The 25029-nt window shown below is 47.6% G+C and overlaps 2 long non-coding RNA genes across 2 annotated transcripts in view; one reads left to right on the plus strand and one right to left on the minus strand.

The window, feature by feature from the left end:
* Positions 1–2470: 2470 nt before the first annotated feature.
* On the minus strand, positions 2471–7589 carry LOC134911567 (uncharacterized). The gene is made up of 3 exons (XR_010176681.1): positions 7437–7589; positions 3917–4061; positions 2471–2618 (listed from the first exon to the last, which is right to left on the minus strand). It is a non-coding gene; the product is annotated as an uncharacterized LOC134911567 (long non-coding RNA).
* A 1367-nt stretch (positions 7590–8956) lies between these two features.
* LOC134911568 (uncharacterized) overlaps positions 8957–25029 on the plus strand; it is a 263934-nt gene continuing 247861 nt past the window's right edge. The window contains exons 1-2 of the long non-coding RNA XR_010176682.1: positions 8957–9042; positions 10348–10444. This is a non-coding gene — a long non-coding RNA (uncharacterized LOC134911568). The remainder of the gene's footprint in view (positions 9043–10347; positions 10445–25029) is intronic.

Raw genomic sequence — 25029 nt, forward strand, 5'->3', positions numbered from 1 at the left:
CGTGCAGTGGGAGTGAGCGCATAGCTAGTGTTCAGTACCCTTCAGGAGATAATGGTGTCCTGTCAGCAAGAAGCAGAGCCATGAAACTATTCAGGAAATTGGTTCCTACTTCTTCCCCTAAGTCCCACGAAGCAGGGAGACTGTTGTCAGCAGTTTGCCTGAAAATAAAAAACCTAACATAAAAAGTATTTTAGTGAACCTCAGTAGAGCTCCACTAGAGCTCTACTGAGGCTGTGCGTCAGTGTGTGAGGTGCTGGATACAGGGAGCAGTGTGGATGGTGCTGGGTATAGGGGGCAGTGTGTGAGGTTCTGGTGAGAGGCTGGGTACAGGGGGCTGTGTGTCAGTGTGTGAGGTGCTGGGTACAGGTGGCAGTGTGTGAGGTGCTGGTGAGAGGCTGGGTGCAGTGCGTCAGTGTGTGAGGTGCTGGGTACAGGGAGCAGTGTGTGTGCTGCTGGTGAGAAGCCGGGTGCAGGGGGTTGTGCATCAGTGTGTGAGGTGCTGGGTACAGGGAGCAGTGTGTGAGGTGCTGGTGAGAGGCTGGGTGCAAGGGGCTGTCTGTCAGGGTGTGTGGTGCTGGGTGCATGGGGCAGTGCATGTCAGTGTGTGAGGTGCTTGGTACAGGAGCATGGTGTGAGGTGCTGGTGAGAGGCCAGGTGCAGGGGTCTGTGTGTCAGTGTGTGAGGTGCTGGGTACAGGGGGCAGTGTCTGTGGTGCTGGGTATAGGGGGCAGTGTGTGAGGTTCTGGTGAGAGGCTGGGTACAGGTGGCTGTGGGTCAGTTTGTGAGGTGCTGGGTGTACAGGGGGCTGTGTTTGTGTCCTGCTTCCTTGCACTAGTGTCCGTGCTCAGAGCTGAGGTCAGCAGCAGGTAGAGAACTGCTGTTCCTCAGCCATCTTATCCACAGACTCCACACTCCACCGCAGATACTCGCTGCAGCCACGGCTATGAGAAGTTCCTGGATGTCGCCCACTATGCAAATAACCCAGCCGCAGCCAGCGCAGTGAGAGGCCGTCGGCCTGGATATGTGTGCTGCCTGGAGTCTCTCTGTGCTGGCTGCGGCTGGGTTATTTGCATAGTGGGCAGCATCCACTAACTTCATAGCCGTGGTTCAAGCGAGTCCAGCGGCAGCAGTAGATTAGATTAATCTGCCCGGCGTTGTCGGGGAGGGAGAGCACGGCCACCACAGAGAGGATGGAGCTCAGCCCACTAGCAAACCGTCCCGGCATCCCGGCGTACCAATCCACCCCTGCTCATAAACATATCATTTAAGTTATAAATAATAATTGTTTTTCCTTTTGATCAAATAGATCTTCACACTCACTAGATACACATTTTTATTATGTCACCTATATAGTTACACTTCTTTTTAATTTCACATTATGCACAACAAAATGTTACATATTCTAATTGTATGAATATTTTAATTAATTAATGAACACGCACACTTAATATTTATCATGTATTTTATTTACAGTAATCATTGATGAGGTCATTTTAACTATTGAGTAATGTACAGGAAATCAAATCCTTCCCATAATACTGTCAGACCTTAACACCACTATATTGTCGTTATATTATGTTTTGCACTATCTATAATAAGTTATTGTTTTTCATTTAATTTATTTTATATTAGCATTACATTGAGACATATTAGCATTTTGACTTGTCATTACCAGTTTTAAATAAAAATCTATTTACATTTCTACCTTTGGATGCTTACCCAATATTGGTATTTTTTATTAAAAAATGCATGTACCATTTTGGATAGAGACAGAAGTCCTACAAATTATATATACATCCATATACTTATAAAGGTTATATCTTATCCATATACTTATAAAGGTTGACAAAGCTGGTTAGCAAAACGCCACGGTGGTGTTTGTGTCTGTGTGTTACAATGTGCTCCACTCGGTATTACTATGAATGAATAACACTAGAAATCAATACCTCTGGTGCTATGCTATTGTAATATGTACCACATTACCCACAAGCCTGTGGACTAACGTGTCCTGTGATTGCAGTAACTAATATCTGGTTGATAAGGACTCCCACTTGTTATGCAAAGACCCACAATACTTTGCAAGGATTCATTCTATATGTGACATATTTTTGGGTCATTTTAAGTTAATAAAACGTTTCCTGAAGACCTGAACATTATTGTCCCATGACTACAAGGGACCACATAACAATTAGACCACACTAGGAAGACTGATCACTATGAATAGAGCGAGAAGCGTCTATAATCAGCCTCCTTGAGTTCTAGAGATACTGCCAGCATAGTGGTCTTTTACCCACCCAGGCATATTCCTAATACATGTTATAAATAGATCTAACTCAACTAGTATTGTAGCTTTGGGCTTGCTTATACTGGCAGGTAGTGTGTAAGTGTGTGCGTGTACATGGGCTGACTAGATGGGCCATGTGGTTCTTATCTGCTCTCACATTCTATGTTTCTATACACCTACCAGGAGTTGGATCACATGTGGGCACCTGCGTCCCGGATACACACTGAGACACACCATGCCCCTTCTGACTGATTGTGGAATCACCTCTGACGCTTCCTCATGTTATATCATTGTTGTGGGTGGATCTCAGAATGTTCTGTTACTGTCACTTGCACTGTGCATGAGAGGAGATTATATCTGCTCCATTATACAGCATTATCATATTATGTAAATAAAACCTAATAGTGCTTTGGGCTTGTGATTACTGGGTGTCTCAGCTGGTAGAGAGCATGTATTGTACATTAAGAGTCAGTCTGTCGCAGGTTTGAAACCCAAGCTTTGGGCTTGTGACTCCCCCATCCTCACCCTCTTACCCCCCCCCCACCCATAGCCTTATTAACTGTTGTATTTTTTATATTTTATATGCATAGTACATGACATGATTTATAGTGTATGCTTGCCTTATGCTGCAGTATTTAAATGTATTATACCCTATGCATTTGTATTGTGTTTTAGCTGTGCTGCGACATGTGTGTAATGTCTATGTAGGTTTTTGCTTCTTTATGCAAAAAAACATTCCTTTTTCTATCAAAAAATCTAGTATTGTGATGAAAGGGAAAATATCTGGGTGATAAGGACTCCCATTTGCTATGCAAAGACCCATGATGTTTAGCAAGGATTTACACTGTGGGGGTCATTCTGACCCGTTCACACGCTGCGGTTCATCACAGCGATGCTAATGGGTCGGAACTGCACATGCACGGCGGCCGCATTGTGCAGGTGCGTCGTTGGCCGGCGATGGCCATCGCTGGGCGGCAATGCCACATATGAAGAAAGCGGTCGCAGCGGCAACCGCAAGAAGATTGACAGAAGGAAGGCATTGCAGGGCATCAACTCACTGTTTTCCGGGCGTGGAGATCCGAACACAGGCATGTCCAGGCGTTTGGAGGGCAGATGTTTGACGTCAATTCCGGGACCTTCATCGCTGGATTCATCGCACAGGGTAAGTAACTGCAGGGCTGGTCTTGTTTTACACAAAACTTTTTTAGCATAGCAGGGCTGCACAAGCGATCACAGTTCTGCTATGTTAAAATACACTTCCCCATAGGCATGAGCAGCAAAAAGTTGCTACGTGCAATTAACACGGAATGGCCCCCTATATGTGACACACGTTTGGGTCATTTGGATCAACAAAGCGTTCCCTCAGCATTTTTTTATTTTTTTACATTTGTATTACCTTTCTCACATAAGCCCTAATAAAAGTTATTTTTTCATAACATTAGTAACCTTTTTCTGTATGCACCACTCCCAGGACATTTTTCCTTTTCCTCTCTTGAATGTGACAAAAAGATCCTGTTTAATCACGCATTTCACATTTTCAACGAGGACCACTCGGCTTCAATGTGAACAATAAAATGTGCACATACTGTAGATATAGACAAAAACAAAATCCTAACTTCCAGCTGCACTTACCTGGAGCCATCGCAGTGCATTCCGGAGCTGCATGCAGGAGCTGTGCTTCACATGCTCTGTGACATCATTCAGCTCTGTGACATCATCTTACAAGGGGCCATTCAGTAAAATGTTGGTGTGCTGCCTAGCAACCAGGTCGTGCAGTCTACATACAGAAATAATGTGATATGAATAAAGGCATACATATATCAAAAACATGCAATCAGTGCTTAAAATGGTCCTAGAGAGATGGTGGAACTCAGCCCCCCTAACCAAGGTGCCCATGTAATAGAGTTATTGCGTGCGTTGTAGCAAAAAAGGGGTGTGGTCTCAAAAAGGGGCGTGGTCACACAATAGTAATAATGCCTACAGTAGCAGCACCCCATAATACACATAATGCCCATAGCAGTCGCACCCCTTATACAAAGCCCACAATAGTAGTGTTCCCTATGCACTGTCCACTGTACTAATAGTGCCCACAGTGGTAGTGCCCCTTATATAGAGCCCATAGTAGTGGTGCCCCTTATGCAATGCCCACAATAGTAGTGCCCCTTATGTCCCCAGGAGTGATGCCCCTTATGAAGTGCCCCCATTACAATGCCCTCATTAGTAGTGCCCCCAGTAGCAATACCCTTAATGGTAATGCCCCTGTGCAGTATTGCCCCCAGTAGTAATGTTGCCTGTAGTAATGCCCCAGTCATTTAGCCCCATGTAGTTTAGTCCCAGTAGTTATGCCCCCAGTGGTAATGACCCTGCAGTTATGACCCCAGTAGTTTTGCCCCCAGTTGTTTAGCCCCTGTAATTTAGCTCCCATGTAGTTTGTGGTTAGTAATGCCTCCAGTAGTTTAACCCCAGTAGTTTGCCCACTTGAAGTTTAGCACCCAGTAGTAATGCCCCCAGTCATAAAGCTCCCCTGTAGTTTTCCCCATTGTAGTTCAGCCCCTGTAGTTATGCCCCCTTGTAGTTTAACCCCTGTAGTTATGCCCCCAGTAGTTTAGCCCCCCTGTAGTTTGCCCCAAGTAGTAATACCCCTGTAGTTATACCCCCAGTAGTAATGCCCTCCTGCAGTTTTCCCCCAGTAGTAATGCCCCTTGTAGTTTAACCCCTGTAGTTATGCGCCCCTGTAGTAATGCCCCAAGTAGTAATCCCCCCAAGTAGTAATGCCCTCCTGTAGTTATACCCCCATAAGTAAAGCCCTCCTGTAGTTTGCCCCCAGTAGTAATGCCCTCCTGTAGTTTGCCCCAGTAGTTAGCCCCTGTTAGTAATGCCCCCAGTAGTAAGCCCCTGCTAGTAATGCCCCCAGTAGTTAGCCCCCTTGTAGTTTAGCCCCTAGTAATGCCCCAGTAGTTTAACCCCTGTAGTTATGCCCTCAGTAGTTTAGCCCACTTGTAGTTTGCCCCCAAGTAGTAATGCACCTGTAGTTATACCCCCAGTAGTAATGTCCCTGTAGTTATACCCCCAGTAGTAATGCCCTCCTGTAGTTTGCCCCCAGTAGTTAGCCCTATTAGTAATTGCCCCAGTAGCTTGCCCACAGTAGTTTGCCCCCAGTAGTAAAGCCCCCCAGTAGTAATGCCCCCAGTAGTAAAGCCCCCCCAGTACTAATGCCCCCCCCCAGTTGTAATGCCCCCAGTAGTTTGCCCCAGTAGTAAAACCCCAAGTAGTTTGACAACAGTAGTAAAGCCCCAAGTAGTTTGCCCACAGTAGTAAAGCCCCCCAGTTGTAATGCCCCCCAGTAGTAATGCCCCCAGTGCACCACTACACATTGGGGGAAAAAAAAAAACACCATACTCACCGAGCCCCACTCCCGCGTCTGACCGCTACACTGCAGACCTTCTGGCGTCCGCTCAGCGCACACTCACAGAGTCGGAAGCCAGAGGCTGTCTGCTGTGGAGTGAGAGCCGGGCGACGCTGGTAATACAATCTCAGCGGGCTCCCAGCATCTTCCAGCGGCACCGTCACACTTCGGGTTAGGTGAGCCAGAAGAGGCGGAACTGCGTTCCGTCTCCAAGTGGAAATGATGGAACGCAGTACCGCCCCATTCCGGCTCACTTTAACCCCTGCATGCGACTAAACATAGACATTATAATACAAAATTTGAAAATTAAAATGCATAAAAATAAGAGATGGGAAATTATATTCTAAAGGAATAATGCAGTAGTAAACACTTCTACAAGAATACTGATCAGCACAATTATAATGTTTATATAAAATGGGAAGGCACTAGAGGACATTAAAAGCACATTGAGTGCTAGAACTACTGCATACAGTTTATAATACTGCGTGTGTGTGTGTGTGTGTGTGTGTGTGTGTGTGTATGTGTGTGTGTGTGTGTGTGTGTGTGTGTGTGTGTATATCTATATATATATATATATATCTATATCTATATATATATATATATATATATATATATTGCAGATCAGATGCCTAGTACTCAGCCGATTACCAGTGGACAAGTTGTCGCAGTTCCCTTCCAGCAGTGTAACAATATTAGAGGGAACGACAGCACTAAAAATTTACACAGCTTACATTGGGGGGAATTCTGAGTTGATCGCAGCAGGATCTTTGTTAGCAGTTGGGCAAAACCATGTACACTGCAGGGGAGGCAGATATAACATGTGCAGAGAGAGTTAGATTTGGGTGTGGTGTGTTCAATCTGCAATCTAAATTGCAGTGTAAAATAAAGCAGCCAGTATTTACCCTGCACAGAAACAAAACAACCCACCCATATCTAACTCTCTCTGCACATGTTATATCTGCCTCCCCTGCAGTGCACATGATTTTGCCCAACTGCTAACAAAAATCCTGCTGCGATCAACAATTTTTGCTATACTTCGATTAGTCACTTACTGCGCATGTGCAAGGTTCGCAGAGCGCATGCGCTTAGTTATTTTACACAAAAGTTAGGTATTTTACTCACGGCATAACAAAGCTTTTTCATCGCTGTGCTGATCGTAGTGTGATTGACAGGAATTGGGTGTTTCTGGGCGGAAACTGGCCGTTTTATGGGAGTGTGCGGAAAAATGCAGGCGTTCGAGTTGCAAAATGCAGGTGTGGCTGGAGAAACGGGGGAGTGGCTGGGCAAACGCTGGGTGTGTTTGTGACGTCAAACCAGGAACGAAAAGGACTGAGCTGGTCACAATGGCTGAGTAGGTCTGGAGCTACTCAGAAACTGCGGGGTAATCGTTCCGAGAAAATTAGCGAAGCTTTCGTTCGCAATTCTGCTATGCTAAGATACACTCCAAGTAGGCGGCGGCTTAGCGTGTGCAATGCTGCTAAAACCAGCTAGCGAGCGATCAACTTGGAATCACCCCCATTGTCTTAAAGGTTGACAATCTCTTTCTTCAGGAATCAACTAAGCAGCTGCTGAGGGTCATTTGTCTGTGATAAATGATTATTTATTAACCCCCATTAAAGACAATAATATAAATAAATTAGATGGGAGAATCCACAAGATTTACATTTGTATCTGACACCTGAGGAACTATGAATTGTTTCCTAATACTTTGGCTAGGTTTAGCAGTTCCCCTCCTTTATTACTTACTGTCCTGCTGATCACCTCCGGCTCTGGTCCAGGCAGCTGATCCATGTAGTGCTTCCAACACACTGAGCAGGTCATGCTCCATGTACTCTTACCAGGGTTCTATGAGGTTGCAGCACTGGTACTGTGACATCACTGGTACTGTGACAACATTGTGGTAATCTATAGGTAATGTGACAGTCAGCTGAGTACAGATGAAGTGGCCCAACACAAGCAGCATGACTACAAAAAAAAAAAAATTGTTTTGTCAGTTATCACCACTATATGCCAAATGGCATCTTTAAATCATAACAAATATTTTCATGTCTATGTGTGCTTACACAAATGCAAACATCTCAGGACTGGGAGGCAGGAGAGCCTTGGGACAATCAGTAATTTGTTGCAAAAAGTGGTGAGATCTGAGATTTGTGCCTAACCATTTTGAGACTTTGTGATTGCCATGATCACATGTCACATTACCAATATTATGTGGTACACCTGGATGACATCACTTCCGGTGATGCCTCCACGTGGCTTAGATCAGGGTACATATATGTGGTATTTATAGGTCTAACAGTGAAATCAGGTGGCTTTGTTCATTTTGGCTGACAAGTCCACAGTCTTGACAATGGTCCTTAGGGGACCAAAACATCAACAAAAGCATCTGTACTGGTATGTAACCAGTAAAACTGACACTTGAATGTGACAAAAAGAGCCTGTTTAATCACACGTTTCACATTTTCATCAAGGACCACTCGGCTTCAATGTGAACAATAACATGTGCACATAGATATAGACAAAAACAAAATCCTAACTTCCAGCTGCACTTACCTGTGGGCCATCGCAGTGCGTTCCGGAGCTGCATGCAGGAGCTGTGCTTCACATGCTCTGTGACATCATTCAGCTCTGTGACATCATTCATCTTACAAGGGGCCATTCAGTAAAATGTTTGTGTGCTGCAGTGCCTAGTAACCGGGTCGTGCAGTCTACAAACAGAAATAATGTGATATGAATAGTGGTTCGTACATATCAAAAACATGCGACTAAATATAGACATTATAATACAAAATTTGGAAAAAAAAATGCATAAAAACAAAAACCGGGCATTTATATTCTAAAGGAATAATGCAGTATTAAACACTTCTGCAAGAATATTGATCAGCATAACTATAATGTTTATATAAAATAGGAAGGCACCAGGGCATATGAAAAGTGGGTTGAGTGCTAGATCTACTGCATATATAATACTGCATATGTATGTATATATATATATATACACACAGTGGCGGATCCAGGGCAAATATATATATATATATATATATATATATACAGTGGCGGATCCAGGGCAAGGGCACACAGGCCCGTGCCCCCCCTGTCATTTCTAGCACTTAATATTAGCAGTAATATTAGAGCCGCGGCACTAAACAGCAGATCTTCGGAGAGCTCTCTATACAGTGTAATAATGGGAGGTGACTGAGGGGGAGCTGTTGCGCACATCCTACTGTAGCATCGAGCTACTCTCCTGCTACTGTACTGCGGAGCATCCTGTCTTCTCTGCCCCTACCCTACAGTGGCATTCAGGAGGAGCCTCTCACAGCCACAGTCGATGATGTGTCGAGCAGTGACTGCGGTGAGTCATCAGATCTAATTCAAGTCAGTCTAGTGAGAGAGTGTGGAGCTTTTCGTTGGGCAGAAAGTGTGTCTGACTGAAAACGTGACAGTCTGCAGTTAGTGTGTGTCTGTGTGGGGGAAGTGACAGTCTGCAGTTAGCGTGTGTCTGTGTGGGGAAGTGACAGTCTGCAGTTAGTGTGTGTCTGTGTGGGGGAAGAGACAGTCTGCAGTTAGCGTGTGTCTGTGTGGGGAAGTGACAGTCTGCAGTTAGTGTGTGTCTGTGTGGGGAAGTGACAGTCTGCGGTTAGTGTGTGTCTGTGTGGGGAAGTGACAGTCTGCAGTTAGTGTGTGTGTGTGTGTGTGTGGGGGGGAGTGACATTCTGCAGTTAGTGTGTATCTGAGTGGTGGGGGAGTCCGTTTTCAGTCCAAGTGTGTGTGGGGGTAAGAGCGGTGCTAGTGAGTGCATGGGATGGGGTAGTTTGCTGTTTGAGTGAGTGTGTGTGTGTGTGTGTGTGTGTGTATGTGTTGGGGGGGGAGGTCGGTGTACCACGTTGGAAATACGCCTTTACCTATACAGCACATTGTATACATGTGTAAGATGCAAATGGGTGGTCTGCATATATGTGAGTGTATATATAAATATAGAGAGAGAGGTATAGCTAGATAGATAGATAGATAGATAGATAGATAGATAGATAGATAGATAGATAGATAGATAGATAGATATCCCATCCAGGAACAGCACTTGGAGACAAATAGTAGCCAACTTGAAGTATATTTGGCTATTATTTGTCTCTGAGTGCAGTTCCAGGAAGGCATTTACATGTTATATGTTCGAGTACTGGAGCAGATTGAATTTTGGGAAAGTGCTAGCAGTTTGTGGAATATATATATATATATAAAAGCATATATACATATATATATGTGTATGTATATATGTATATATATATATATGTGTATGTATATATATATATATATATATATATATATGCACTGTGTGTATGTATATATATATATATATATATTACATACTTATACGGAAACCCCCTTACAAAACCTGTGTTTGACCTTGGAAGGTGCCGCAGGCTGGGAGAGTGCTGTGCTGTGGAGTTGACACTGAAGGCGCTGTGTTGGGGGAGTACTGTACTGATGACATTGAAGGGGCTGCAAGAGTGCTGTGGTGTGGATATTGAAGGGACCAGTGGGGGAGAGGGTATTGTTGTTATTGAAGGGGGGGTTATTGAAGGGGTAGTGCGGTGAGCTGGACATTTCTTTTTAACTATGCTGTCTCCATTTTATTTTTACAACTGACTATAATGCACAGGCTGTGGAGAGGAGCCAGGCTGACATCACTTGGAACAGTCATCCGGAAAGGATTGGTCATCGACTAGGAGACAAAAGACCCACTGCATGGCAAGCAGGTAAGTGGAATGGCCTTGTTTTTTGTATGTACCTCCCAGTGTGACTATAATGAGAGGTGTGGTTCATGGGGATTGCATATCTTGTGAGGCCATGCCCCTTGTAGTGAGTCCACCCCCCTTTTCTGTGAGCACGCGCGCAGAAGGTGCGTGCAAATACAACTGATACCACAGACATTCTCCTCTTCCCCTGTCATGGTGCCCCCCCTTTCATTTTTTTCTGGATCCGCCCCGTATATATATATATATATATATATATATATATATATATCTTACGTCCTAGAGGATGCTGGGGACTCCGTAAGGACCATGGGGTATAGACGGGCTCCGCAGGAGATAGGGCACCTAAAAAGAACTTTGACTATGGGTGTGCACTGGCTCCTCCCTCTATGCCCCTCCTCCAGACCTCAGTTAGATCTTGTGCCCAGAGGAGAATGGGTGCACTGCAGAGAGCTCTCCAGAGTTTTCTGTGGAAAAAGAATTTTGTTAGGTTTTTTATTTTCAGGGAGTCCTGTTGGCAACAGGCTCCCTGCATCGTGGGACTGAGGAGAGAGAAGCAGAGCTGGCTTGTAAAGTTGGGCACTGCTTCTAGTCTACTGGACACCATTAGCTCCAGAGGGAGTCGGAACACAGGTCTCACCTGGGGTTCGTCCCGGAGCCGCACCGCCACCGTCCTCCTCACAGATGCCGAAAATAGAAGCCGGGTGAGTATTGAGGAAAAGACTTCAGGCGGCAGAAGACATCAGATCTTCATGAGGTAAGCGCGCAGTGGTAAGATGCGCGCCATTGCTCCCTGTCACACACACAAACCAGGCACTGAAGGGTGCAGGGCGTAGGGGGGGCGCCCTGGGCAGCAATAAACCTCGATTTGGCCATAAATAAGGTGGATTAGGCTGGGGGACAGTAAATCCGCGGAACCCCGTCACTTTATTAATATATGATGAAGGGACCGAAGCCCGCCGTTGGGTGGGCGGGGCTTGATCCTCAGCACTAACCAGCACCATTTTCTCCACAGAGGCTGCATGAGAAAACGCTGGCTCCCTGTTCTCTCCCCTGCTGAGCTTCACAGGTTGGAAAAAGGAGGAGGGGGGCACTTTGGCGACGCAGTGAGTGGAGATTACGATTATAAACATATAAAAGCGCTATCTGGTTGTATATTCCAGTGTTTTTAAGCGCTGGGTGTGTGCTGGCATACTCTATCTCTCTGTCTCTCCTAAGGGCCTGGTTGGGGTTTTGTCCCCTTATAGGTAAATCCCTGTGTGTGTGGGGTGTCGGTACGTGTGTGTCGACATGTCTGAGGCGGAAGGCTTCTCCAAGGAGGAGGTGGAGCAAATGAGTGGTGTGTCCCCGTCGGTTGTGCCGACTCCTGATTGGATGGACATGTGGCATACGTTGCATGCAAGTGTGGCATCTTTACATAAGAGGCTTGATAAGGCTGGTTTAGGGGGGACATCAGGCGGTCAATCCTCAGATTAGACCGACTCACAGGGCCCGTCGGGGTCTCAAAAGCGTCCCTTAACACAAGACACTACTACCGACACGGATTCTGATTCCAGTGTCGACTATGACGAAGTAAAATTGCTTCCTAGGGTGACTAAAACTATTCAGGGTCTGATTGTGGCAATAAGGGATGTGTTGCATATTGTGGATGAACCCTCAGTCCCCGACACAAGGGTACACATGTTTAAGGAAAAGAAACAGATTATTAATTTTCCCACATCTCATGAATTAAATGAGTTCTTTGGAAAAGCTTGGGAGACTCCGGATAAGAGACCGCAGATCCCCAAAAGATTTTTTCTGGCATACCCTTTCCCTAAGCAGGACAGGGAGATTTGGGAATTACCCCCCACTGTGGACAAGGCCCTGACGCGCTTATCCAAGAAAGTGGCGCTACCGTCTCCTGACACAGCGGCCCTTAAAAACCCAGCAGATCGCAGGCAAGAAACTACCTTAAAGGGTATTTATTCTCATACGGGTGCTGTGCTAAGACCGACGATTGCGTCGGCATGGGTGTGTAGCGCAATTGCAGCTTGGACAAATGAGCTGACAGATCAATTTGATACTATGGATAAGGACACTATATTCCTAACTCTAGCCCATATAAAAAGACGCAGTCTTATTTATGAGGGATGCTCAAAGGGACATTGGATTGCTAGCTTCTAGGGCCAATGCCATGGCTATCTCACGAGAAGATCCTTATGGACTCGCCAATGGACGGGTGATGCGGATTCCAAGAAACATATGGAAGTACTACCCTATAAGGGGGATGTATTGTTTGGGGATGGGCTGACGGACCTGGTTTCCACAGCTACAGCAGGTAAATCAAATTTTTTACCAGATATTCCCCAACAGCAAAAGAAAGTAACACCCTATCAGATGCAGTTCTTTCGGTCGCACAAGTCCAAAAGAGGTCGGGGATCCTCTTTCCTCGCCAGAGGTAAGGGCAGAGGCTAGAGAGCACCTGCTGCACCGGCTGCTTCAAAACCCACAGCATGACGCTGGGGCTCCCCTGAGGGAGTCCGCACCGGTGGGGGCACGTCTTCGACTTTTCAGTCAGGCCTGGGTCCGTTCGGACCTGAATCCCTGGGTGTTGGAAATAGTTTCCCGGGTTACAAACTGGAATTCGAGGAGGTGCCCCCGCGCCGATTTTTCAAATCGGCCCTACCAGCTTCCACATCAGAAAGTGTTAGCTGAAATTCAAACGCTGTGTATACAGCAAGTGATAATCAAGGTTCCCCTGCACCAGCAGGGAAGAGGTTACTACTCAACCCTATTTGTGGTCCCGAAACCGGACGGTTCGGTCAGACCGATTTTGAATCTGAAATCCCTAAACCTGTACATAAAAAGATTCAAATTCAAAATGGAATCACTCAGAGCGATAATAGCCAACATGGAGGAGGGGGAGTTTATGGTGTCTCTGGACATAAAGGATGCGTACCTTCATGTCCCCATATATGCCACCCATCAGGAATACCTGAGATTCGCTGTACAGGATTGTCATTACCAATTTCAGACGTTGCCGTTTGGACTTTCCACGGCCCCGAGGATTTTCACCAAGATAATGGCGGAAATGATGGTGGTCCTGCGCAAGCATGGTCTCACAATTATCCCATACTTGGACAATCTCCTGATAAAAGCGAGATCAAGAGAGAAATTGCTGAGCAGTGTGGCGCTCTCTCTGAGAGTGCTCCAGCAACACGGTTGGATTCTAAATCTACCAAAGTCACAGTTGATTCCGACAACTCGACTGCCGTTCTTAGGTATGATACTGGATACGGAACAAATGAAGGTCTTCTTCCCAATAGGGAAAGCCCAAGACATCCAGAACATGGTCAGAGAACTGCTAAAACCGAAAAGGGTGTCAGTTCACCAATGCACTCGAGTTCTGGGGAAAATGGTGGCGGCCTACGAGGCCATTCCCTTCGGCAGGTTCCATGCAAGGACTTTTCAATGGGACCTTCTGGACAAGTGGTCCGGGTCCCATCTGCACTTACATCGGAAAATAACTCTGTCCCCAGGGACCAGAGTGTCCCTCCTGTGGTGGTTGCAAAGTGCTCACCTCCTGGAGGGTCGCAGGTTCGGAATTCAGGATTGGATCCTGGTTACCACGGACGCGAGCCTCCGAGGATGGGGAGCGGTCACACAGGCAAAACATTTTCAGGGTCTGTGGTCAGACCAGGAGTCCTGTCTACACATCAATGTGTTGGAACTCAGGGCCATTTACAACGGCCTTCGACAAGCGGAGAATTTTCTTCGAAACCTACCGGTTCTGATTCAATCAGACAATGTCACAGCAGTGGCTCATGTGAACCGCCAAGGCGGGACAAAAATCAGAGTCGCGATGGCGGAAGCCACAAGGATCCTTCGCTGGGCGGAAAATCATGTAAGCGCTCTGTCAGCTGTCTTCATTCCGGGAGTGGACAACTGGGAAGCAGACTTCCTCAGCAGACACGATCTCCATCCAGGAGAGTGGGGACTTCATCAAGAAGTCTTTGCAGACGTAACACGTCTTTGGGGAACTCCTCAAATAGACATGATGGCGTCATGCCTCAACAAAAAACTTCAGAGGTACTGCGCCAGGTCTCGGAACCCTCAGGCAATAGCAGTGGACGCTCTGGTAACACTGTTGGTGTTCAAATCGGTCTATGTGTTTCCTCCTCTTCCTCTCATCACGAAAGTGTTGAGGATCATAAGACGAAGAAGAGTACAGACGATACTCGTCCCAGACTGGCCTCGAAGGGCTTGGTACTCGGATCTACAAGAGATGCTCACAGGAGACCCCTGGCCTCTTCCTCTGAGGGAAGACCTGTTGCAGCAGGGGCCCTGTGTATTTGAAGACTTACCGCGGTTACGTTTGACGGCATGGCGGTTGAACGCCGAATCCTAGCAAAAAAGGGGATTCCGGAAGAGGTCATCCCTACGTTAATAAAGGCTAGGAAGGAGGTGACGATAAAACATTATCACCGTATCTGGCGAAAGTATGTGTCTTGGTGTGAGACCAAGAATGCACCTACGGAAGATTTTCATCTGGGTCGTCTTCTCCACTTCCTGCAGACAGAAGTGGATATGGGCCTGAAATTAGGCTCGGTTAAGGTACAGATTTCGGCCCTCTCGATTTTCTTTCGGAAGGAATTGGCTTCTCTTCCAGAAGTCCAGACGTTTGTAAAGGGAGTGCTGCACATCCAGCCCCCTTTTGTGCCTCCAGTGGCACCATGGGACCTGAACGTTGTGTTGCAGTTCCTAAAATCACACTGGTTTGAACCGCTTAACAAGGTTGAGTTGAAATTTCTTACCTGGAAGATGGTCATGTTGTTGGCCTTAGCATCAGCAAGGCGAGTGTCAGAATTGGCGGCTTTGTCACACAAGAGCCCCTACTTGATTTTTCATGTGGATCGAGCTGAATTGAGGACACGTCCGCAATTTTTGCATAAAGTGGTTTCTTCGTTCTATATGAATCAACCTATTGTGGTGCCTGTGGCTACAAGTGACCTGGAGGATTCCAGATCCCTGGACGTAGTCAGGGCTTAAAAATTTATGTAGCCAGGACGGCTAGAATTAGGAAAACAGAGGCTCTGTTTATCCTGTATGCGGCCAATAAGATTGGCGCTCCTGCTTCGAAGCAGACTATTGCTCGCTGGATCTGTAATACGATTCAGCAGGCTCACTCTATGGCTGGATTGCCGGTACCAAATTCGGTTAAGGCCCATTCCACTAGGAAGGTGGGCTCTTCTTGGGCGGCTGCCCGAGGCGTCTCGGCTTTACAACTTTGCAGAGCGGCGACTTGGTCGGGGTCAAACACTTTTGCTAAATTCTACAAGTTTGATACCCTGGCTGATGAGGACCTAGCGTTTGCTCAGTCGGTGCTGCAGAGTCATACGCACTCTCCCGCCCGATTGGATGCTTTGGTAAAAACCCATGGTCCTTACGGAGTCCCCAGCATCCTCTAGGACGTAAGAGAAAATAAGATTTTAAACCTACCGGTAAATCTATTTCTTCTAGTCCGTAGAGGATGCTGGGCGCCCATCCCAGTGCGGAAACTCTGCAAGACTTGTATATAGTTGTTGCTTACATAAGGGTTATGTTACAGTTGACATCGGTCTTGGACCGTTACTGTTGTTTTTGTTCATACTGTTAACTGGTTATGTATGTTCCAGGTTACATGGTATGATTGGTGTGGGCTGGTATGAATCTTGCCCTTGGATTGCTAAATCCTGCCTTGTATTGTCCATCTCCTCTGGGCACAGTTCTCTAACTGAGGTCTGGAGGAGGGGCATAGAGGGAGGAGCCAGTGCACACCCATAGTCAAAGTTCTTTTTAGGTGCCCTATCTCCTGCGGAGCCTGTCTATACCCCATGGTCCTTACGGAGTCCCCAGCATCCTCTACGGACTAGGAGAAATAGATTTACTGGTAGGTTTAAAATCTTATTTTCTCTGACGTCCTAGTGGATGCTGGGGACTCCGTCAGGACCATGGGGATTAGCGGCTCCGCAGGAGACAGGGCACAAAAATAAAGCTTTAGGATCAGGTGGTGTGCACTGGCTCCTCCCCCTATGACCCTCCTCCAAGCCTCAGTTAGGTTTTTGTGCCCATCCGAGCAGGGTGCAATCTAGGTGGCTCTCCTAAAGAGCTGCTTAGAAAAAGTTTTTAGGTTTTTTATTTTACAGTGAGTCCTGCTGGCAACAGGCTCACTGCAACGAGGGACTTAGGGGAGAAGAAGTGAACTCACCTGCGTGCAGGATGGATTGGCTTCTTAGGCTACTGGACACCATTAGCTCCAGAGGGATCGAACACAGGCCCAGCCATGGAGTCCGGTCCCGGAGCCGCGCCGCCGACCCCCTTGCAGATGCCGAAAAGTGAAGAGGTCCAGAAACCGGCGGCAGAAGACTTTTCAGTCTTCATGAGGTAGCGCACAGCACTGCAGCTGTGCGCCATTGTTGTCACACACTTCACACCAGCGGTCACGGAGGGTGCAGGGCGCTGCGGGGGGCGCCCTGGGCAGCAATGAGAATACCTTGTTCTGGCTAAAAAATACATCACATATAGCCCCTGGGGCTATATGGATGTATTTAACCCCTGCCAGGTCTCACAAACACCGGAGAAGAGCCCGCCGAAATAGGGGGCGGGGCCTATCTCCTCAGCACACAGCGCCATTTTCCTGCTCAGCTCCGCTGCGAGGAAGGCTCCCAGGACTCTCCCCTGCACTGCACTACAGAAACAGGGTAAAACAGAGAGGGGGGGGCACTTTTTTGGCGTTTTTTGATATATTAAGCTGCTATAAGGGAGACAACACTTCTATAGGGTTGTTCCTATATATTTATAGCGCTTGGGTGTGTGCTGGCAAACTCTCCCTCTGTCTCCCCAAAGGGCTAGTGGGGTCCTGTCTTCGATAAGAGCATTCCCTGTGTGTCTGCTGTGTGTCGGTACGTGTGTGTCGACATGTATGAGGACGATGTTGGTGTGGAGGCGGAGCAATTGCCGGTAATGGTGATGTCACCCCCTAGGGAGTCGACACCGGAATGGATGGCTTTGTTTATGGAATTACGTGATAATGTCAGCACATTACAAAAATCAGTTGACGACATGAGACGGTCGGCAAACCAGTTAGTACCTGTACAGGCGTCTCAGACACCGTCAGGGGCTGTAAAACGCCCTTTACCTCAGTCGGTCGACACAGACCCAGACACGGACACCGAATCTAGTGTCGACGGTGAAGAAACAAACGTATTTTCCAGTAGGGCCACACGTTATATGATCACGGCAATGAAGGAGGCTTTGCATATCTCTGATACTGCATGTACCACAAAAAGGGGTATTATGTGGGGTCTGAAAAAACTACCTGTAGTTTTTCCTGAATCAGACGAATTGAATGAAGTGTGTGATGAAGCGTGGGTTAACCCCGATAGAAAACTGCTAATTTCAAAGAAGTTATTGGCATTATATCCTTTCCCGCCAGAGGTTAGGGCGCGCTGGGAAACACCCCCTAGGGTGGATAAGGCGCTCACACGCTTATCAAAACAAGTGGCGTTACCGTCTCCTGAAACGGCCGCCCTCAAGGATCCCGCAGATAGGAGGCTGGAAACTACCCTGAAAAGTATATACACTCATACTGGTGTTATACTGCGACCAGCCATCGCCTCTGCATGGATGTGCAGTGCTGGGGTGGTTTGGTCGGATTCCCTGACTGAAAATATTGATACCCTAGATAGGGACAGTATTTTATTGACTTTAGAGCAATTAAAGGATGCTTTTCTTTATATGCGAGATGCTCAGAGGGATATTTGCACTCTGGCATCGAGAGTAAGTGCGATGTCCATATCTGCCAGAAGAAGTTTATGGACGCGACAATGGTCAGGTGATGCGGATTCCAAACGGCATATGGAAGTATTGCCGTATAAGGGGGAGGAATTATTTGGGGTCGGTCTATCGGATTTGGTGGCCACGGCAACAGCCGGGAAATCCACCTTTTTACCTCAGGTCCCCTCCCAACAGAAAAAGACACCGTCTTTTCAGCCGCAGTCCTTTCGTTCCTATAGGAACAAGCGGGCGAAAGGACAGTCATATTTGCCCCGAGGCAAAGGAAAGGGTAAGAGAGTGCACCAAGCAGCTTCTTCCCAGGAGCAGAAGCCCCCCCCCGGCTTCTGCAAAGCCCTCAGCATGACGTTGGGGCTTTACAAGCGGACTCAGGGGCGGTGGGGGGTCGACTCAAGAATTTCAGCGCACAGTGGGCTCACTCACAGGTGGACCCCTGGATCCTGCAGATAGTATCTCTGGGTTAGAGGTTGGAATTCGAGAAGTCTCCCCCTCGCCGGTTCCTAAAGTCTGCTCTGCCAACGTCTCCCTCAGACAGGGCGACGGTATTGGATGCCATTCACAAGCTGTATTCTCAGCAGGTGATAGTCAAGGTACCCCTCCTACAACAGGGAAAGGGGTATTATTCCACACTATTTGTGGTACCGAAGCCGGACGGGACGGCTCGGTAAGACCTATTCTAAATCTGAAATCTTTGAACCTGTACATACAAAAATTCAAGTTCAAGATGGAGTCACTCAGAGCAGTGATAGCGAATCTGGAAGAAGAGGACTTTATGGTGTCCCTGGACATCAAGGATGCTTACCTGCATGTCCCAATTTGCCCTTCACATCAAGGGTACCTCAGGTTCGTGGTGCAAAACTGTCATTATCAGTTTCAGACGCTGCCGTTTGGATTGTCCACGGCACCTCGGGTCTTTACCAAGGTAATGGCCGAAATGATGTTTCTTCTGCGAAGAAAAGGCGTATTAATTATCCCTTACTTGGACGATCTCCTGATAAGGGCAAGGTCCAGGGAACAGCTGGGGGACGTAGTAGCACTAACCCAAGTAGTGCTGCAACAGCACGGGTGGATTCTGAATTTTCCAAAATCTCAATTGACCCCGACGACACGTCTGCTGTTCCTGGGAATGATTCTGGACACGGTTCAGAAAAAGGTGTTTCTTCCGGAGGAGAAAGCCAGGGAGTTATCAGAACTTGTCAGGAACCTCCTAAAACCAGGGAAAGTGTCTGTGCATCAATGCACAAGAGTCCTGGGAAAGATGGTGGCTTCTTACGAAGCGATTCCATTCGGCAGATTCCACGCACGAACTTTTCAGTGGGATCTGCTGGACAAATGGTCCGGATCGCATCTGCAGATGCATCAGCGGATAACCTTATCGCCACGGACAAGGGTGTCTCTTCTGTGGTGGTTGCAGAGTGCTCATCTGTTAGAGGGCCGCAGATTCGGCATACAGGACTGGGTCCTGGTGACCACGGATGCCAGTCTGAGAGGCTGGGGAGCGGTCACACAGGGAAGAAACTTCCAGGGAGTATGGTCAAGCCTGGAGATGTCTCTTCACATAAATATACTGGAGCTAAGAGCGATTTACAATGCTCTAAGCCTGGCAAAACCCCTGCTTCAGGGTCAGCCGGTGTTGATCCAGTCGGACAACATCACGGCAGTCGCCCACGTAAACAGACAGGGCGGCACAAGAAGCAGGAGAGCAATGGCAGAAGCTGCAAGGATTCTTCGCTGGGCGGAAGATCATGTGATAGCACTGTCAGCAGTGTTCATTCCGGGAGTGGACAACTGGGAAGCAGACTTCCTCAGCAGACACGATCTACACCCGGGAGAGTGGGGACTTCATCCAGAAGTCTTCCACATGATTGTGAACCGTTGGGAAAAACCAAAGGTGGATATGATGGCGTCTCGCCTCAACAAAAAACTGGACAGGTATTGCGCCAGGTCAAGAGACCCTCAGGCAATAGCTGTGGACGCTCTGGTAACACCGTGGGTGTTCCAGTCAGTGTATGTGTTTCCTCCTCTGCCTCTCATACCAAAAGTACTGAGAATTATACGGCAAAGGGGAGTAAGAACGATACTCGTGGCTCCGGATTGGCCAAGAAGAACTTGGTACCCGGAACTTCAGGAGATGCTCACGGAAGATCCGTGGCCTCTACCTCTAAGACGGGACCTGCTTCAGCAGGGACCGTGTCTATTCCAAGACTTACCGCGGCTGCGTTTGACGGCATGGCGGTTGAACGCCGAATTCTAAGGGAAAAAGGCATTCCGGAAGAGGTCATTCCTACACTGGTAAAAGCCAGGAAGGAGGTGACTGCACAACATTATCACCGCATTTGGAGAAAATATGTTGCGTGGTGTGAGGCCAGGAAGGCCCCCACGGAGGAATTTCAATTGGGTCGATTCCTACATTTCCTGCAAACAGGATTGTCTATGGGCCTCAAATTGGGGTCCATTAAGGTTCAAATTTCGGCCCTGTCGATTTTCTTCCAGAAAGAATTGGCTTCAGTTCCTGAAGTCCAGACTTTTGTAAAAGGAGTACTACATATACAGCCCCCGGTTGTGCCCCCAGTGGCACCGTGGGACCTTAATGTAGTTTTGGATTTTCTCAAATCCCATTGGTTTGAGCCACTCAAATCGGTGGATTTGAAATATCTTACATGGAAAGTAACCATGCTACTGGCCCTGGCTTCAGCCAGGAGAGTGTCAGAATTGGCGGCTTTATCGTATAAAAGCCCATATCTGATTTTCCATTCGGACAGGGCAGAACTGCGGACGCGTCCTCAGTTTCTGCCTAAGGTGGTGTCAGCGTTTCACCTGAACCAGCCTATTGTGGTGCCTGCGGCTACTAGCGATTTGGAGGATTCCAAGTTGCTGGACGTTGTCAGGGCATTGAAAATATATATTTCAAGGACGGCTGGAGTCAGAAAATCTGACTCGCTGTTTATACTGTATGCACCCAACAAGCTGGGTGCTCCTGCTTCTAAGCAGACGATTGCTCGTTGGATTTGTAGCACAATTCAACTTGCACATTCTGTGGCAGGCCTGCCACAGCCTAAATCTGTCAAGGCCCATTCCACAAGGAAGGTGGGCTCATCCTGGGCGGCTGCCCGAGGGGTCTCGGCATTACAACTCTGCCGAGCAGCTACGTGGTCGGGGGAGAACACGTTTGTAAAATTCTACAAATTTGATACCCTGGCTAAAGAGGACCTGGAGTTCTCTCATTCGGTGCTGCAGAGTCATCCGCACTCTCCCGCCCGTTTGGGAGCTTTGGTATAATCCCCATGGTCCTGACGGAGTCCCCAGCATCCACTAGGACGTCAGAGAAAATAAGATTTTACTTACCGATAAATCTATTTCTCGTAGTCCGTAGTGGATGCTGGGCGCCCATCCCAAGTGCGGATTGTCTGCAATACTTGTACATAGTTATTGTTACAAAAAAATCGGGTTGTTATTGTTGTGAGCCGTCTGTTCAGAGGCTCCTACGTTTGTCATACTGTTAACTAGGTTCAGATCACAAGTTGTACGGTGTGATTGGTGTGGCTGGTATGAGTCTTACCCGGGATTCAAAATCCTTCCTTATTGTGTACGCTCGTCCGGGCACAGTATCCTAACTGAGGCTTGGAGGAGGGTCATAGGGGGAGGAGCCAGTGCACACCACCTGATCCTAAAGCTTTATTTTTGTGCCCTGTCTCCTGCGGAGCCGCTAATCCCCATGGTCCTGACGGAGTCCCCAGCATCCACTACGGACTACGAGAAATAGATTTATCGGTAAGTAAAATCTTATTATATATATACTGTATATAATCTTCACTCTTTTAAGCATAAGAAGTCCTTCTCAGCCAAAAAGGAAACCAGCACAGTTAAGAATTTATAAAGTGCTTATATTGTTATATTAAGCATGGCAGCAGTCACAGGCATAAGTATTTCAATTCCAGTACAAGCCCATACCTTTGGGGAACCGCCGTCGAGTGGCCTCTTTAAAAACCAGCCAGTGGAGCAAGGGAGATCCATTCACGGACGCAGCACAGACGTGGACACTGTCCGTCTGCAGTCACTATATGCCACACATCATTGGACCTTTACACCATCAGCTTGAACTTGGTGAAGTATAACAGGCCACACTAAGCAAGGAACTGCTTTTATTAATTTGCTACTGAACTCAATGTGCCTAAAGTACTAATGATCACTAACAGCCGGCTTATGCATGCTACGTTATATAATAGGCTATTTATATGACTGCCAGCAAGCTCTGAGTTCTAGGACACTTGTTTTAAAAAAAATGTTTTACTAATTTGTATATTTGTCTTTATGTTGTGATACTTAGGATCTAAGTTGTACAGCGATTACCTAGGAAATATTACTATTATAAAAAATTTGTATATTTACAAAACCAGCAGCTGTTGCAAAGACATCTTTTTGGAGCGCCCACATTATTTTTTATTTTTTACTTAACAGAGGGGCTGCTCCAAGCAGCCCTAAGAAAAGCTTTTTATGAGGTAAAAAGTGAAGACTTCAAGGGCAGCAGCGGTGGTAAATGTCTTGTGACATTCACTGCTGCAACTCCAGCTCTCCCCAGCGGCACTGTACACTCCCGAGCCCTGGTTGCCGGGTACCTACAGCGGAGGCTCCGGTTTTCTTCATGTTAGACACACGGCTGGGGCTCTCCAGGATCGCGTTGCCGTGCTTCGGGAGGTGGCAAGTGGGTCCCGCTCGCGGGACCCGGTCTTTATCGCGATCTGGCGCGGTCAGTGGGAGGCCGGCCGTGCTCGCTGGTGGTGGACACTGTGGATACAGGGAATGCCACTAGATCACCAGGGCATGGGCGCAGGTCAGGTTTTCTCTTAAAACCGATTTCTCTATCGTCCTAGTGGATGCTGGGGTTCCTGAAAGGACCATGGGGAATAGCGGCTCCGCAGGAGACAGGGCACAAAAAGTAAAGCTTTTCCAGATCAGGTGGTGTGCACTGGCTCCTCCCCCTATGACCCTCCTCCAGACTCCAGTTAGATTTTTGTGCCCGGCCGAGAAGGGTGCAATTCTAGGTGGCTCTCATTGAGCTGCTTAGAGAAAGTTTAGCTTAGGTTTTTTATTTTACAGTGAGTCCTGCTGGCAACAGGATCACTGCAACGAGGGACTTAGGGGAGAAGAAGTGAACTCACCTGCGTGCAGGATGGATTGGCTTCTTGGCTACTGGACATCAGCTCCAGAGGGACGATCACAGGTACAGCCTGGATGGTCACCGGAGCCGCGCCGCCGGCCCCCTTGCAGATGCTGAAGTAAGAAGAGGTCCAGAATCGGCGGCAGAAGACTCCTCAGTCTTCTAAAGGTAGCGCACAGCACTGCAGCTGTGCGCCATTTTCCTCTCAGCACACTTCACACGCAGTCACTGAGGGTGCAGGGCGCTGGGGGGGGGGCGCCCTGGGAGGCAAATGTAAACCTATATAAAGGCTAAAAATACCTCACATATAGCCCCCAGAGGCTATATGGAGATATTTAACCCCTGCCTGTATTCACAAAATAGCGGGAGACGAGCCCGCCGGAAAAGGGGCGGGGCCTATCTCCTCAGCACACGGCGCCATTTCCTCTCACAGCTCCGCTGGTCAGGACGGCTCCCTGGTCTCTCCCCTGCACTGCACTACAGAAACAGGGTAAAACAGAGAGGGGGGGCAAATTTAATGGCAATATCTTGATATATATAAAGCAGCTATAAGGGAGCACTTATTATAAGGCTATCCCTGTCATATATAGCGCTTTTTGGTGTGTGCTGGCAGACTCTCCCTCTGTCTCCCCAAAGGGCTAGTGGGTCCTGTCTTCGTTTAGAGCATTCCCTGTGTGTCTGCTGTGTGTCGGTACGTGTGTGTCGACATGTATGAGGACGATATTGGTGTGGAGGCGGAGCAATTGCCAAATATGGGGATGTCACCTCCTAGGGGGTCGACACCAGAATGGATGCCTTTATTTATGGAATTACGGGATAGTGTCAACACGCTAAAGCAGTCGTTTGACGACATGAGGCGGCCGGACAATCAATTAGTGCCTGTCCAGGCGCCTCAAACACCGTCAGGGGCTGTAAAACGCCCTTTGCCTCAGTCGGTCGACACAGACCCAGACACAGGCACTGATTCCAGTGGTGACGAATCAACCGTATTTTCCAGTAGGGCCACACGTTATATGATTTTGGCAATGAAGGAGGCGTTACATTTAGCTGATACTACAGGTACCACTAAACAGGGTATTATGTGGGGTGTGAAAAAACTACCTATAGTTTTTCCTGAATCAGAAGAATTAAATGACGTGTGTGATGAAGCGTGGGTTGCCCCTGATAAAAAGCTGATAATTTCAAAGAAATTATTGGCATTATACCCTTTCCCGCCAGAGGTTAGGGAGCGCTGGGAAACACCTCCTAGGGTGGACAAGGCGCTAACACGCTTATCAAAACAAGTGGCGTTACCTTCTCCTGAGACGGCCGCACTTAAAGATCCATCAGATAGGAGGATGGAAAATATCCAAAAAAGTATATACACACATGAAGGTGTTATACTACGACCAGCTATAGCGACTGCCTGGATGTGCAGTGCTGGGGTAGTTTGGTCAGAGTCCCTGATTGAAAATATTGATACCCTGGACAGGGACAATATTTTACTGTCGTTAGAACAAATAAAGGATGCATTTCTTTATATGCGTGATGCACAGAGGGATATCTGCACACTGGCATCACGGGTAAGTGCTATGTCCATTTCGGCCAGAAGAGCTTTATGGACGCGACAGTGGACAGG

Source organism: Pseudophryne corroboree, chromosome 4 (assembly GCF_028390025.1).
Source record: "Pseudophryne corroboree isolate aPseCor3 chromosome 4, aPseCor3.hap2, whole genome shotgun sequence".
Lineage (NCBI taxonomy): Eukaryota > Metazoa > Chordata > Amphibia > Anura > Myobatrachidae > Pseudophryne > Pseudophryne corroboree.